The sequence below is a fragment of the Peromyscus californicus genome, unplaced genomic scaffold (assembly GCF_007827085.1).
Source record: "Peromyscus californicus insignis strain IS unplaced genomic scaffold, ASM782708v3 Scaffold_10__1_contigs__length_136768540, whole genome shotgun sequence".
In the NCBI taxonomy this organism is placed as follows: domain Eukaryota; kingdom Metazoa; phylum Chordata; class Mammalia; order Rodentia; family Cricetidae; genus Peromyscus; species Peromyscus californicus.
Genome location: NW_026294391.1, coordinates 11,065,219 through 11,079,680, shown reverse-complemented (window position 1 = coordinate 11,079,680; position 14,462 = coordinate 11,065,219). Strand labels below are relative to the sequence as shown.

The following is a 14,462-nucleotide window of genomic DNA, read 5'->3' as shown; positions in this document are numbered from 1 at the left end:
TAACTCCTGACTAATAGTATATCAGATAAATCTTTCTATAAGGACTTCCTTGTCACAAAGTGACAGAAGAAATATTTGTAACTTGCCAAAGGTTTGTTGGAAAAAAGAAAATCTTAAGTATAAAATACATTTCAAAGTATTTAAGATGGCTTGAAGAAAGATACAGATAAAATTGCCAGGGGATTGGAGCATTTATGATAAGGTCGTGGAAGCTTGAGAAGTTAAGTGACTGTAGCTTGGCTACCTATTACTCAAAGTGGTGATACAAGAAATAGTTAAATTCTAGTTCATTTGTGGTTAAATAAACACTACAAACTATTTTTCTTTTCTTTGTTGATATTTATTTTTGGTTGTTTGCGGTAAGACTTTGCTGTGTAGACCTAGCTAGTCTTGTACTTACTTTGTTTTCTAGGCTGGCCTTAGACTTGGCCAGCCTGGAAAACCATCTTGGTCTTCCTGGCTCAACCATCAAGTCCTGTGATTATATGCCCAGTCCTTTCCTTTTACTTTAAAAAGAACAATCCAGGGCATGAGAATGTGAGACTCATTTATTGGAAGTTATTCTGTTCAGGTATATAACATCTGCTTGGCAGCTGTGGTTACCCGCCCAGGTTCTAAATGAGATGGAGCCTATCAACATTCCATCACGGAAGCAGGAGGAGCTATTGGCAGTTAACAGTCACTGGCTGAGCGGCAGCTTCTTTTTTTACTCAGTGATGATTGGCAGTTAACAGTTGCTGGGGTTGTGGTTTTTTTTTTTTCTCCTCAGTGCTTTAGTCAGTAGTTAAGTTTCCTGTGCTTCTGTAAATAACCATTCAAGAAACCTTAATGAAATGTAATGAGTCAAATCAAAGATGTTAAAATAGGACTAGATAGGAAGATGAAGGAATTCATTAGGAGAAAAAAAAGACTAGGAGGACAATGGGGGTTGAGTATGATAAAAATAATGAATGTAGATAACTTCTTGGGAGTACATTACTAAGAATAAAAGAAAGTGAGTTTGTACATCCAGAGCTGTATGCATATAAATGTGCATGCTTTATAAGCCACCAAGTGTTCGCTAAAGTGTTTACCAACACAGAAAATTGATACATCTGAAGAGGGGTCCTTTACCGTATTTTATTAAACCAGATTTCGAGCTGTAACAAATCTTAGTCTGTTTTACAGAGCAAGTTCAACTCTTCAGTTGAGTTCAGCATCCAGTATAAAAATGTGATTCTAAACCCCTTTTTAAAAATTTTATGCATTAACTCATGAACTCTGAGTCAGCCTTGAAAATACTTAAAGCAAATTTGTTTCCTCTTTCAAATTATGTTTATATAAACTTTCTGAAGTTTTCCGTAGCAATTTAATTTTGTTTTGTATGACCATTTTTTCCTATTCTAGAATAAAAAGCCATTTGCCTTCAGTACAGAAACATCCCTTCTGTGCAAGGACTGGCTGTGCAGGCCTGGTATCGCAGAAATGGATTTGCTATTTAAATTTGTTATCTCAAATGTAGGGGCCAAAAAGGCCCTCAATCTGTAAGCTTGATACTCAGGAAACCTGGCCATGTAATTGGATCTGAAAAGGGGGAAGAGGGAGGGAGGTGGCAGAATCTAGCCATCTCTAGCCTATGTCTCTAAACCTCAAATTTAGGAATGCTGATGGCTAAGTGGGAAAAAGGGAATGTCTCATCTCAGAAAGAACAAGTTTAACTGTCCCTGCCTTTTTGTGCTTTTGAGGCCCTCAGTGAGTTAGATGATGTCTACCAGCATCAGTTAGGGTGCTCTTGACTCAGCCTGCAGATCCAAATGCTGATCTCTTCCAGAAGCAACCTCCCAGACACAGGTGGGGTTAATATTTTGTCAACTGCCAGATGGTCCCTTAGCTCACTCAAATTGACAAGCAGAATCAATCACTCCAAAAGAAAATATGAAGCAAGTCTTGTTTAACAAAGGTTTTTGTAATTTTATGTGAATTTCAATTCTTAAAGTGATTATATTAGATATATCACTCAGAAAAGAATTCCTTTCAACTCAGAGATTTTATGGACTAATATATTAGTATCATTCAGAAGTAGGACAAATGATACATTCATGTAATTGGAAGGGAAGGCATTTCTGAATTACAGACACAGAAGAAGACATATAGGTCAAGAGAAATAGTACCCCCTACTTCAATTCTGCAGTTTCACTCATAATCAAGATTAACCACAGACATAGTAAATATTAATAAATATACTTAAGCAAAACAAAGCAAAATAGTACATTCTCCCAATGGCTGTGATTCTTAATTTATTTGATCTAAAAATCATACAAACAAAAAGTGACAAACCAGATTATCTATTACCTCTCTCATAACACAGATTAGGTTTCCATCTCATCCAAGTACTAGCCAGATCTTACCCTGCTTAGCTTCTAAGATATAAAAAAATATGGTTCATTTGGGATCATATGGCTGTAGATGGATAATGTCTCACCAATCAGAAATCCACTTACAAAGCTCTTAAAATCATCAGACACCAAAACCCAAATTTTCATGTAGTACTGCCAATATTATGGATGGTCCTTAAGTATCTGAAATCATGCAGCCACTAAGTTAGTAGCTCAGCAAATTGACACTAGGAAGTTAGAGTTGGCAATGTTCTAAGGGTGATTTGGATCCTCTCAGTGAGTTAAGAAAAGTCTGTGTGAGCTTAAACCATGCATGAAGTATACTCTGAAATTTGTCTGGCCTTGACAGGTGAATGTACTGAGAATTTGATTTGACCTCTAAAATTATAAAAAGATAACTTTTTAAAACAGGGTTAAAGCATGACAATCATACATATATGAAATGAACATGTTTTTAAAATGTCGTCTTTGAGACAATATCTATTCTATTGCTGTGACAAAATACCATGACCAAGGCAACTTATAAAAGGGAGCATTTAATTGGGCTTATGATTTCAAGGTGGTTAGAATCCATCATGGTGGAGCAAAGGTATGGTGGCAGGAACAACTGGAAGCTTACATCTTGATCTGCAAGTGGGAGCCAGAGAGAGGTGGGGAGGGACAGGGAAAGGGAGAGAGAAATGGCTCTAGTCTTTTGAAGGCTCAAAGCCCACCTCCACACAGTGCCACATAGTCTCCAACAAGGCCATGCATCCTAATCCTTTCCAAACAGCTCCACCAACTAGAGACTAAGTATTCAAACATAGGGATCTATGGGGATCATTGTGATTCAAATCACTACAGACAGGATCTTGTTATATGGCCTAGGCTGGTCTGGAACTCATGAACCTCCTGCCTGCAAGTGTTAGGATTATAGGCTTGTGGCACCACATCTGGCAATATATGTTGAACTACATTTTTTTTAACTCATGAAGCAACTAGAACTTATAAATAACACTTTAAATGAGAATCAAAAGAATAGAGACAAGAATACTCACCAGTACTAGTGAGCTCTACCCAGAGATCAGAGTAATTTGCCTTAGGGAGAAGCTTCTGCCTAAAACAGTTGAACCATGGGCCTAAAAAACAGAGCTTTAAGCCACATAGTATGATTTTGAGGTGTTGATACCCAGTAGTATTTTCTATTCATATATTAGAATTTCTTGAGAGCAATAACTCTACTTTTTCTTTCTTTTTTTTTGAAATCAGACAAACCTCTACATTCTTAAAATATTGGCTGTTCTAAATTTTTATTACGTGTGTGTGTGTGTGTGTGTGTGTGTGTGTGTGTGTGTGTGTGTGTGTGTGCTGTAGCATGTGTTTGGAATTCAGGTGAACACTTGTGGGAGTAGGTTCTTCCTTTTCACTGTGTGGTTCCTGGTACTAGAACTCAGATTGTCAGTCTTGGTGGCAAGTGCCTTCACCCCTGAACCATATCAGGCACACCACCCTAATTTCAATGCTTTTACGTTGTACTTGATAGCAGATAAGTTGCATTTAAGTTTAACACAAGCACAATTGAAGAAAAACATTTGCCTTAGAACACAGCTGGCCAAAGCGTCACTTGACTGAATGATGAGACTCAAGCAGTGAGTCATACGACATTCACAGTCAAAGCAGAAAGACTGCTTCATTCAAGCTCTAACCTACCTTTTTCCTGTCTTATATAGTTCAAGACCCCTTGACTAGATAATGGAACTGCCCACAAAGACTTGAGTCTTTCACATGAATTGACAACCAAGATATTCATTCATAGACATGACCATAGGCCAACCTGATCTAGACAGTTCCTTAGATGACTCCAAGTTGTGGAAAACAACCAAAACACTGGTGGCTCACACTTAGAATCCCAGCAGTTGGGAGGGTGAAGTAAGAAGATTGTCATGAGTTCAAGATCAGCCTGGGCTACATAGTAAGTACTAGGCCTGTCTGGACTACAATGTGGGTCTATCTCAATGAACAAAACAAAATATGTGTGTTGCATTTTTGCTTACATATGGAATCGAAATTAGTATATATATATACTGATTTATGGAAGAGGAGTTCATGGGAGGTCTAAAGCAAGGTGGGAGAAAGAAGGGAACAAAATGGAGTAATGGGGATGGGAGACAATGTGCTCATTGCAGTTTGTGATCTAAGAAAATGTGGTACAAACTGTTTACAACTGCCCTGGCTGAGGCTACCCTTTCAAGCACTGGGACAGCGAACTGCAATTGTCCTGTAGTTTCCTCAAGGTGTCTGTGGAGTGCTCTAGGTATTTTGGTAATCAGATAAGAGGAATCCTGCTGGCTAATTGACTGAGAGTTCTTTTGCTCAGGGCAGCCAGAGCAGCAAAGAGAGTCCATTTAGAGAGTATGCTAATTCAAGAGTCAATTTGCCCTGCTCTCAATGTCATTGCTCAGTTACAGGAACATTAATGTCAAAAGAAGTATTTACAAAGTAAGCTTAAAGAACTTCTCATGGATGCTACTAGTGGATTTTTAACAGTGTTTTAACAGTGCTTACCATATGCCCAGTACCACAGTACTAGTTCTAAGAAAATCTTCCTCATTGTTCAATGTAGTGTCATGGTTAAGTAATGGACTGTGAGACTTAACTTCTGGTCCCATGAATTACTAATTGGGTAGCTGAGAAAACTACTTTTTTATTTCTAATATGTGTGTAATAACATTACCATAGGCTTAATAATTTGGAGGAAATGTAGGATATGATACATGTAAAGCACTTCAAATAGTGCCTGACACATTATTATTCCTTTTCCCCCCTCAGAGTCTGTATGAATAGTGTTTTTCATGGGTAGAAAAGAATATTAAAAGAATGAATCACCTTCAAAACATTGGTATAAAAAGGATGTCATGTCAAGATCTTCTTAAGTGTTTACAAGATGAAATCAACTCCCTTCCCAGTCCTTATCCTTGCTCAGCTCTACAGACATTGCATGCTTCCTGAAATAGCTGTCTACCACAGATAAACATTACCGTGTGTCACTGGGTGTGTTCAATGTGCAAACATATTGTGGGAACAAGGGAGGCTGGTTTTTCAAGTTCCTGCTCTTAGCACTTCCTGAGGGTCAAGTAGTCCAGTACAGTTTGTGTGTCTGTAAGAAAAGTGAGCCTACAAAAGCCCTCTAACCTTACTCAGGTAAGAATGATGTCCTTAGGGACCTATGGGATGATATTTGCTTTCTTGAATTTCTTATTTTGTAATTATTTGAGGTGGGCAAAAAAAAAATGGGAAAAATGGGGAGAAAACGATTCTTTCTAGCACTTGATACAGGGTCTCACTATAAAGTAAAAAATGGAGAAAGGAGTTGTTAGAATGCTAAGAGTTTGATAGCTTTGGATGGAAAATGGATTTTCTGAATTCAGTATTCCAAGTGAAATCTTGTGGTAGAGTCTACTACAAAGCCAAACATCTCTAAAACCAAGTAGGTATCCCAGTGACAAAAATAAATCAAGTTCTTAGGGAAAGTACTGGTCATTTTGCCAAAGAGTTTTCATGCCTCACCCTATAGAAGACAGGAGGTCCTTTTGCTATGAAATTCTTTCATTTATTTGAACTCTCAGATATTGTAATTAGAGTTATTAAATTATATTTACATTCAGCTCCATTCTCTTCTCTATTGTGTATGATTTGTTTGGTTGTTTGACACAGGGTCTCTCATTTGGAGCCCCCTCTGGAACTCACTATGGAGCCCAGCCTGGCCTCAAACTCATGGTAATTCTCTTTGATATAGAGTGTTTTAATTAGGATTGCTACTTTCCTTATTTAAATGAAATACACGTAGTAGGGGCTCACTATGCAGCCCATAGTAGGCTAAACTTGTGGCAAACCTCCTGCCTATGAAACTGAATGCTGAGATTATAGATTTAAAGGACCTACCATGAACTGCTGAAAATATTCTTGCAATATAATATGTGAAACTGTATATTTAGAGACAATGGGAGTTTATATTTAAAACACTCAAGAATGATGAGTTTAAAATGTTCCTTATATGTGAAAATGTATGTAAAGTACTATAAAATAATCTAAAAGAAGAAATTGTAGATTTTCATTTTGAACTTTATTCATGAGCTGACTAGACAGTAGCTTCCATGAATGGCTGTTACAGTTCATACACTATGACTTATATACATGAAGTCATTCTACTACTCTAGTGAAATCCTCAACTACTATAGAACTCATAAGTACTGTATAATCCTATATCAGTAGATAAACACACATATCAACACATCTATATATTTCTATATGAGCAACTAGTATCAAAAAGATGAGGAAACATGAGAAATAATCTTCCTGGCATTTCAGTTGCTGAAATTCATTTTTGTCCATGTATTTACAGGCTCCTGAAATTCTCTGCTAGCCTCTCTGCAGGTTAGCGGTGTTGTCCTTCAGTTTACTCATGTTTGATGAAGTTTTCTGATTGGTTTTGTTTTCTGCTACTTCGTGACTTGGAGCACATTTAGTATTTTTGTTGTAACTACTACCTTACAATTATTTAGTATGTAAAGAGAAGGGAGGGAAATGCTTTAAATTATGGGAAATGAGCAGTTTATTTGCCTAACTTTATCACATGCCATATGCTATGACTGTTTTGCCAACATGCATAAACACATGGTTAATCATCTTTAGTATTTTCTATTTCAGATTTGCTTGTAGCCATCTTTTGTACATCCATATGTTACATGTGTGTACCCTCTGTTCCTCTCTTACCACCTCCTTCCCACACAAATTCACGCATTTTAGTTGACTTCCCAGAACTCTCTAGTCTGGTTCCATTCCCATGCAATCTCTTTCTGTGGGTTGTTTTGTTTCTTTTGATCTGTTTCTTCAGATCTTCTGATTGTTTTTTTTTCTGCGTGTTCCATCATGGACCTCTAATTCTTCTTTAAAGACATCGGTAAACCACGCAGACCCCATTGCAGGCTGAGCAATGCTAGTGGCCATCATAAGTTCCAGAAGAAAATCTGATAGAGGATAGAGCTTTTAGAGAAATAGAATGGAATGCAGCCATGCCTGATGGCATAGACCCATAACACCAGACAGTTGAAAGGCAGAAACATGAGGGTTACAAGCTTAAGGCCTACCTAGGCTACAGAGTGAGTACAGGGCGATATTGGACAACTTAGTGCGACCAAATATCAAAGTAATATATATTATTATTATATATTACTCTTGTCTTTCAGAAAAAAACTCTGATAATTCATACAAGATGTCCTTACTGTCACCTTACTTTCTCTCTTAATATTATACTTCCTTTTAAATTCCTCTATGATGTCACATCTATCTTGATCATTTTATGAACACTGTACATCCAGGTACCATATCATGCTGCTGTGTGTCCAGTTGTAGTTTTGTTTACTTCTGATTTGACATTTGTTTAGGGACAACTATGCATTAGAACTGCTGGGTACTACAGTTACAGTGGAGAACATACATAGGTTTGCCTTTGTGTTCTTCCAGTCTAGTTATGACTTGTAAATTTACCCAAGTAATTAATACAATCATGGTAAGAATAGTAAAGAATACTTTTCCAATTCTTCATTACATTTGTCTCCTTTGTTGGACATGGCATTTAAGATTGGTTCTTATTTCTTGAACTATCTCCTTCCTTGTCCATTTCTACACACTGATTATTCATCTTTTTTTCCATCACTTTCCCTTTTGTCTCCCTATCTTCTTGTCTTTTACTGTTAGTTTAACATTTAGCTTTGAACCATTTCTTTCCTTTGCCTATGATTTGTCATCAACGTCAACAACAGGGAAGCCAGGTTAGACTTGAGCTTGATATGGAGCAAAGAATAGCCTTGAACTCCTGATCTTGTCTCTGCCCTCTAAGTGCTGCACCCCACAGTTTTGAGTGTCACCTCAAAGTGGCTGCTGCTTATCTTCAGACATTATCTTTCCATCAGCTATATATTTTTTCCAGTTACATGTGCAATTTCACCTGATGTTCATAACTGTTTAGCCAACGTCACTGTCTTTGTGTTAAACACTTCCCTTTTCATGTATGTTCTTGATAATGACATTGATGGTAGGTTTTTTCATATTTGAAACCTTAGAGACAAACTTTCTCCTAATGTTTCTTTGTACCCAAACTGCTACCAAGTCTTTTTATTTTTATTTCTTCATCCAGTGGTTATCCTTTCTCATGTTTCCTTTCTGCTATTTATCTTTTGTTCTTTATTTTATAATTTTTCTTCCCGAAGTCTAAGAACTTTCTCGAATTCAAAATCCTACCTAGACCATATATACATCAAATGTCTGTAACTCCTAGATATCTTCTTTTTCTGAGCCCTGGAAACAGAATAATGGAGTTGGTAGAAAGAACACAGCCAAAGACCTGGGGTGAAGATACAAGTCTACCATTCACTGCCTCCACTATACTGTTAGCCTTGTTTGTCTCGTACTCATCCATTCTTACACAAAGATCACAAGGACAGAGATCAGGGAAGTTCTTTTATGTTCTGTTAAAATCGTCTTGAAGTGTTAAGCATTATATAAATATTATAGTAAGAGTTTTATTTATTAAAACTCAGAACTAAGCCGGGCGGTGGTGGCTCACGCCTTTAATCCCAGCACTCGGGAGGCAGAGCCAGGCGGATCTCTGTGAGTTCGAGGCCAGCCTGGACTACCAAGTGAGTTTCAGGGAAGGCGCAAAGCTACACAGAGAAACCCTGTCTCGAAAAACCAAAAAAAAAAAAAACCTCAGAAATAGAGTCTAGGGCCTCGATTCTTATCTATGTGAGGGAATATAGTATATCTGGGATGAAAAAAATGCCTGGTAATGTGAGTTTGCATCTCAGGTGTGCTACATATCAGCTGTGTAAACTCACCTACAAAATGAGTACACTCACAGGAATGTTGTAGAATAAAAAGTGGTAGTCAATGTAAATTACTTAAAAACAATGACTGGTGTAATAAAAGTAAACCTTCTAAAATTATGGAAGAGGTGCTGGATGACAGTGAGGTATAAGGTGAGAGCAATTTACTAGAATTGAACCACTAGGTGAGAGTTGGGTACATCCAGAATGGAAATACAGAATCCCAGAATGAATACCTATACCTACCACAGTCCCTCACATCAAAATTGGAGCAGAACTGAGCAATGTGTCATCAGAAAGGCAGCCTGCTGGGGCTTGAAGACACAATGTACTCTTTAGGGTCACGAAATGTGACAGTTTGTTGTGGAGTGAAAGTGTCAGTACTCAAATATCCAAATGTTAAGAAAGCAGGCACAGCTGTTCTTTCTGTTCTGGAAACCCCTTTACCTAGCATGGATGTTGAGTATTTCAGAGTGAAGGGATCTTAGGAAGACTGTTAACCTCAATGTCTACATCACTCAAGGTGTTTTCTTAGTAGCACATACTAGTTACCTCAGATGAGATTGTTTGCTTCACTTTCCACATTGAAAGAAAAAATGATGCTTAGAATATCCCAGACAGTGCTTTTTAATTGCTTAAAATTTAAAAACTCATTTAATTATCATAAGAACGCCATAGCACAGGGATCATCATGCCATTTACATAAGGATCATCTGAAGATCATCAGGGTTATGTACTATTAATGGGTAACTTGACCAGGCTTCAAATCTAGGCAGCCCAGCAGATCTTATATTCTCAGCTCTGGAGTACTGTTATTTCAGGGCCTTTGTGCTCCAGAACCTGGAATACTGGACTGCCACACATGCTATAGTTCTAGTTTTTCTTTATTTGTAGGGTTCTTTTTTTGGTTTTTGTTTGAGGTAGGGTCTTACTGTGTTGCTTTGTATGGCCTGGAACTCACTATATAGACCAGGCTGACCTTGAACTCACAGGTTTCTACCTGAGCACTGGGATTACAGGTGTGAGCCACCATGTCCAGCTTTGACATTCTGTGTCTAGTATTCTTTTCATAATAGATAAAAAATATTTAATTTTTTTTTGAGACAGGGTCTTGCTATGTCGCTCAGACTAGCCTTGAACTTGAAATTCTCATGCCTCAGCATCTAAGTACTAGGGTTATAGATATATACCATCATGAACTTAAATATTAAATATTAGCATTAAATATTCCAATATTGACAGAAAGAGTCTGAGTTTTTCTTCTATGACTATGTTTTAGAATTAAATATTTCCAGTACTGATGCTTTCAGTTTCCTACATGGGTATAGAAAGATACATTTTTTTCCCCCTGTGCTTAATGTTACTAGCCATGAAGATATTTTCAGGAGTCTGTGTTAGTTTCCATTTTTTCCCTTTACTAACACTGTAAAGTTCAAGGTGTAAACATGGTAGTTTTACATGTGGAGTCTCAGCACTTAGGAGCAATGGGATCACAAGTTCAAGGCCAGCCTGAGCTACATAGTGAGTGAGACACTTTCAAATCAGAAACCAACAAGTTCATATTTTTTACAGTGCCATTTTGTTCCTGCTTCTTATTTGACTTCAGTATTTTAAACAATTTTAAATCTCTTCTTAAATTCACAGGACTCTACATGTTTATAGGCACATTGTATCCTTTTAATTATTTCTTGTTCATTTAAATGTCCTCTCAAACCTGAGTTTTGAATTTTTCTCTGCAATTTTTATTAAATACAAAATAAATAGGCTTTTACTTCATTTTCCTCTTCATTGACTAAAAGTATTAAAGCCACACTTACCTTCACCGACTGAAGCCTTCATGACCTTATTCATTTTGACCTCAGCATAGTCCTATTTGTAACTCTTGTTAAAGTTTCATTTAGCAGTTTCCAGTCCTTGTAACAGTTGACTTATCCAGGCTAATTGAATTTACTCATTCAAACAGACTGTCAGGAAACACTGTGTTCCTACATCAAGAACACAGCCAATTCATTTAAGAGTTGGTGGTTCATGTAAATAGACTTCACTAGCATTTTTATTTTAGTGGTGTGCAGTCAAAAAATGTTTCCAAGATAGTACCAGGACTTGGAAGGAACTAGGAAAATTAACATGAAAGCAACTCTAAAATCAACATCATTCTAAAGCAGTTAAAATTTTAAAAACCACACAATATGATTCTTGAAAGTATTTAATGTTGCCCATGTTTTCAAAGAGTAAGAGTGAGAGACCTTAACAGAAGTTATAGCTCAGTTGTAGTAACACATGGAGTGAATATTTGGGAGAAATCAAGCTTGGAGCAAGCTACCATAGCATGGTATTCTAGGATTCAAAAATAGACTTTAAATATAAACATACATTTATATGGATCATAAAATGGAAGTTCAATAACAGCCCACTTGGTAAACAGATGGTCATAACCAACACATTTTTCTAATTCAAATAGCTTGTTAAAATTTCTAATTCAAATAGTCTAGTTAAATCCCATAATATATATTTCCATGAGCTGTACATATAGACACTGATAGTTTTTGTCTCCTAGTATGAAGTTTTGGTAAAATTACTGTATGATTTACAATGTAAGTTAATTTTATTAAATAGTTTCAAACAAAGCAATAAAAGTCTAGTCCAAACAGGCTGTCTTTTTTTTTCTTCTAATTTGCAGCAAATAAGGGTGTATATAAAGATGTTTATAGAAGTTGAAGATGTTGCTTGGTAGTAGGGCCTTCAATTAGCATGCTCAAGGCCCTGAATTTGATTCATAGCAACACACACAAAAATCGTAAGTGTAAACAGGCAAATATTACAGTCCATATTCTGAATAGAGCTAAATGTATACTGAAAACTCATTTTGTAATGAAGACTCACTTTACTGAATTCCTTGTAATTGGGAAATTACTGTTTATCTTAACTACATAAAAATGGATGTTCTGTTTTCTCTTTCATTTTTACATTTTATTTCTCATCTTTCTCTCTTTGTCTGTCTTTCTCTCCTCTCCTTCCTTTCTTTCCCTCCATCCTTCTGTAGCCAGAAATTTCTCTGGTCCCACCTGGCCTCGCGGTCCTGCAGCCACTTGTAAAATAATTACTCAGAGGCTTATAGTAATTCCAAACTGTATGGTCTATGGCCTCAGGCTTCTCACTAGCTAGTTCTTACAACTCAGCTCAGCCCATTTCCTTCAATCTATGTGTTGCCATGTGGCCATGGCGTTACTGGTCTGCTGGCATCTTGTTGCTCTTTGGGGAGCAGTTGGTGTCTCTCCTGCCTTTGCCCTAATAAATAAAGGCCAAAACAGCTTTATTTATTACCCAATGGGAGCCACACATATTCACAGCATACAGAAAGACATCCCACAGCATCCTTCCCTCCATCTCTCTCTCTCTTTCTCTGTGTGCTTGTATGTGAGTGCACACACATGTCCAAATCAGTTCAACACAATAATTCACATGGCTACTGATTATCTTTCAAGTAAATTCTTGTCTATCCTGTCTATCATTGTTCTTGTGAGTGAAAGTCCTATGCCTGGCTCTGAACTTAAACACCATAGGATGTAACTATTAGTTCTCAGTCCCACAGAATATGTTCTGAAGCAGCTGGGATGAAATATAGTAGAAACCTTTCATTTTATTAGAAAAAAATGTTAACCTAGGTCTGCAAAAATGAAAGGTAGGCCCAATATTGCTACTAATAATAGAAACTGCTCACATTTCTGCGATTTTTCCATTTCTCCATCACTAGTCAAATAGTTTCTGTGGTACCAAGGCATATAGAAGTTCAGTCATGCACTTGAGATCCTATATCTCACACATTTGAGACCTAGCTTTGACCCAGAGTTTTGGGGTCCCAATGGTCAACTTAAGTAACTTGTGGTGGATTCTTCCTGGCATCTATTTTTCTGCTTCCCTAATTTCAATCTTCCTCTTTTGTACTTAGCTGGAATCTGCAAAGCTGTTCTGAATCTGGCTCTAGCATCTCACTGGTTTGCTTCCTGTCAGTGACCTTTTGTGAAGGGCTCTTGCATTATCTAGGACCCTCATTATTCAAAATTTCTTAGGTCTATTGGCCCCTTCAGCACTCCCATTCCCTCAACCCCTCAACTTTTCTTCCTCCTTTGTCTTAGCTCCCTAATCCCTCTGTGCTCACAGAAACCAAGGAGCACCAGGCCTTCCACAATTTCATTAATCTCTAGCCTGAAGTCTATAGCTTTACTTTCTTTCCTTAGTCAGAGAAAATTGTTCCAATTTTATATCCTCTGTCCTCTCTATACTAAGAAAAATTTCAAATAATCAGACCTCCAAAAGTTGATATTGGTAGAAAAATGCAGAACTTGAAATATATTTAAAACAAATATATTGAAGACTACCTTATAGTGATATTTCCTAAATTATCTGTGGTAGAACAAATTAGCTTTTTTGTTTTAACTTTTCAAACACCCTCAAAGGAAAATGTAAATAGTAACAGGATGTAAAAAATTCTAAATATCATATATATACACACATATATGTATATATATACATATAACATATAATACATATAAACACATACACATGCAAACACACACACTCATAGTGATGGACACTTCAAACCATCACTAAATAGCACACAAAGCACATGATCTCACTCTTCCAAGTATAAAAGGAGTGAATGAATATACATTTCTAAGGTCCATGTTTCATTTTTCAACTGTGTCTCTATGTATAGCAATTCATCTCTGCCTATTTCTTTGGTACAGATGTGTATGTTCCACAGCAATAATTTTGAGCACTGGTACAAGATTAACTAGGGAAAATGGAATATATGCAACTATCACATATCATGTTCATATAGATTTGTGTGTGTATACATATATCTACTATGATACACACACACACACATACACACACACATATGTAATTGTATAATACGGTAGGGTGATTGATTGAGTACACAGTGACTAGGTAAATGTCTTTATGGCACTGCCAATCTATACTTTTTTTAGTGCCTTGTCATTATGATCCTTCCAAATTGAGGAAATTGTGGATATTTTTGGCTAAAGGCCAAGAATAAGGATACCATATCTGTCAAGCAAAGAAAAACAATAATATCACAAAGCTTAAAGTTCACTGCAGCAGATAACTTTATAACTTGGTCAGTGTACACAAGAAGAAGGCAAAGAAGCTGGCCCCAGGTTTGACAGTGATGGAGCTGAGATGAACTAAACATGTTGTT

The 14,462-nt window shown here is 36.9% G+C and overlaps 1 protein-coding gene across 10 annotated transcripts in view; it reads left to right on the top strand.

Annotated features, from left to right (window-relative positions):
• Positions 1–14,462, top strand: part of Sytl5 (synaptotagmin like 5) — a 271,854-nt gene that overhangs the window by 124,434 nt on the left and 132,958 nt on the right. Inside the window, exon 1 of one of the 10 annotated variants that reach the window (XM_052741804.1) lies at positions 6,088–6,131. The exons of the other annotated variants lie outside the window; for them this stretch is intronic. The gene's annotated coding sequence lies outside the window, so the exon portion shown is untranslated. Of the gene's footprint in view, positions 1–6,087; positions 6,132–14,462 lie in introns of those variants that run through there. 10 annotated transcript variants of the gene reach the window in all.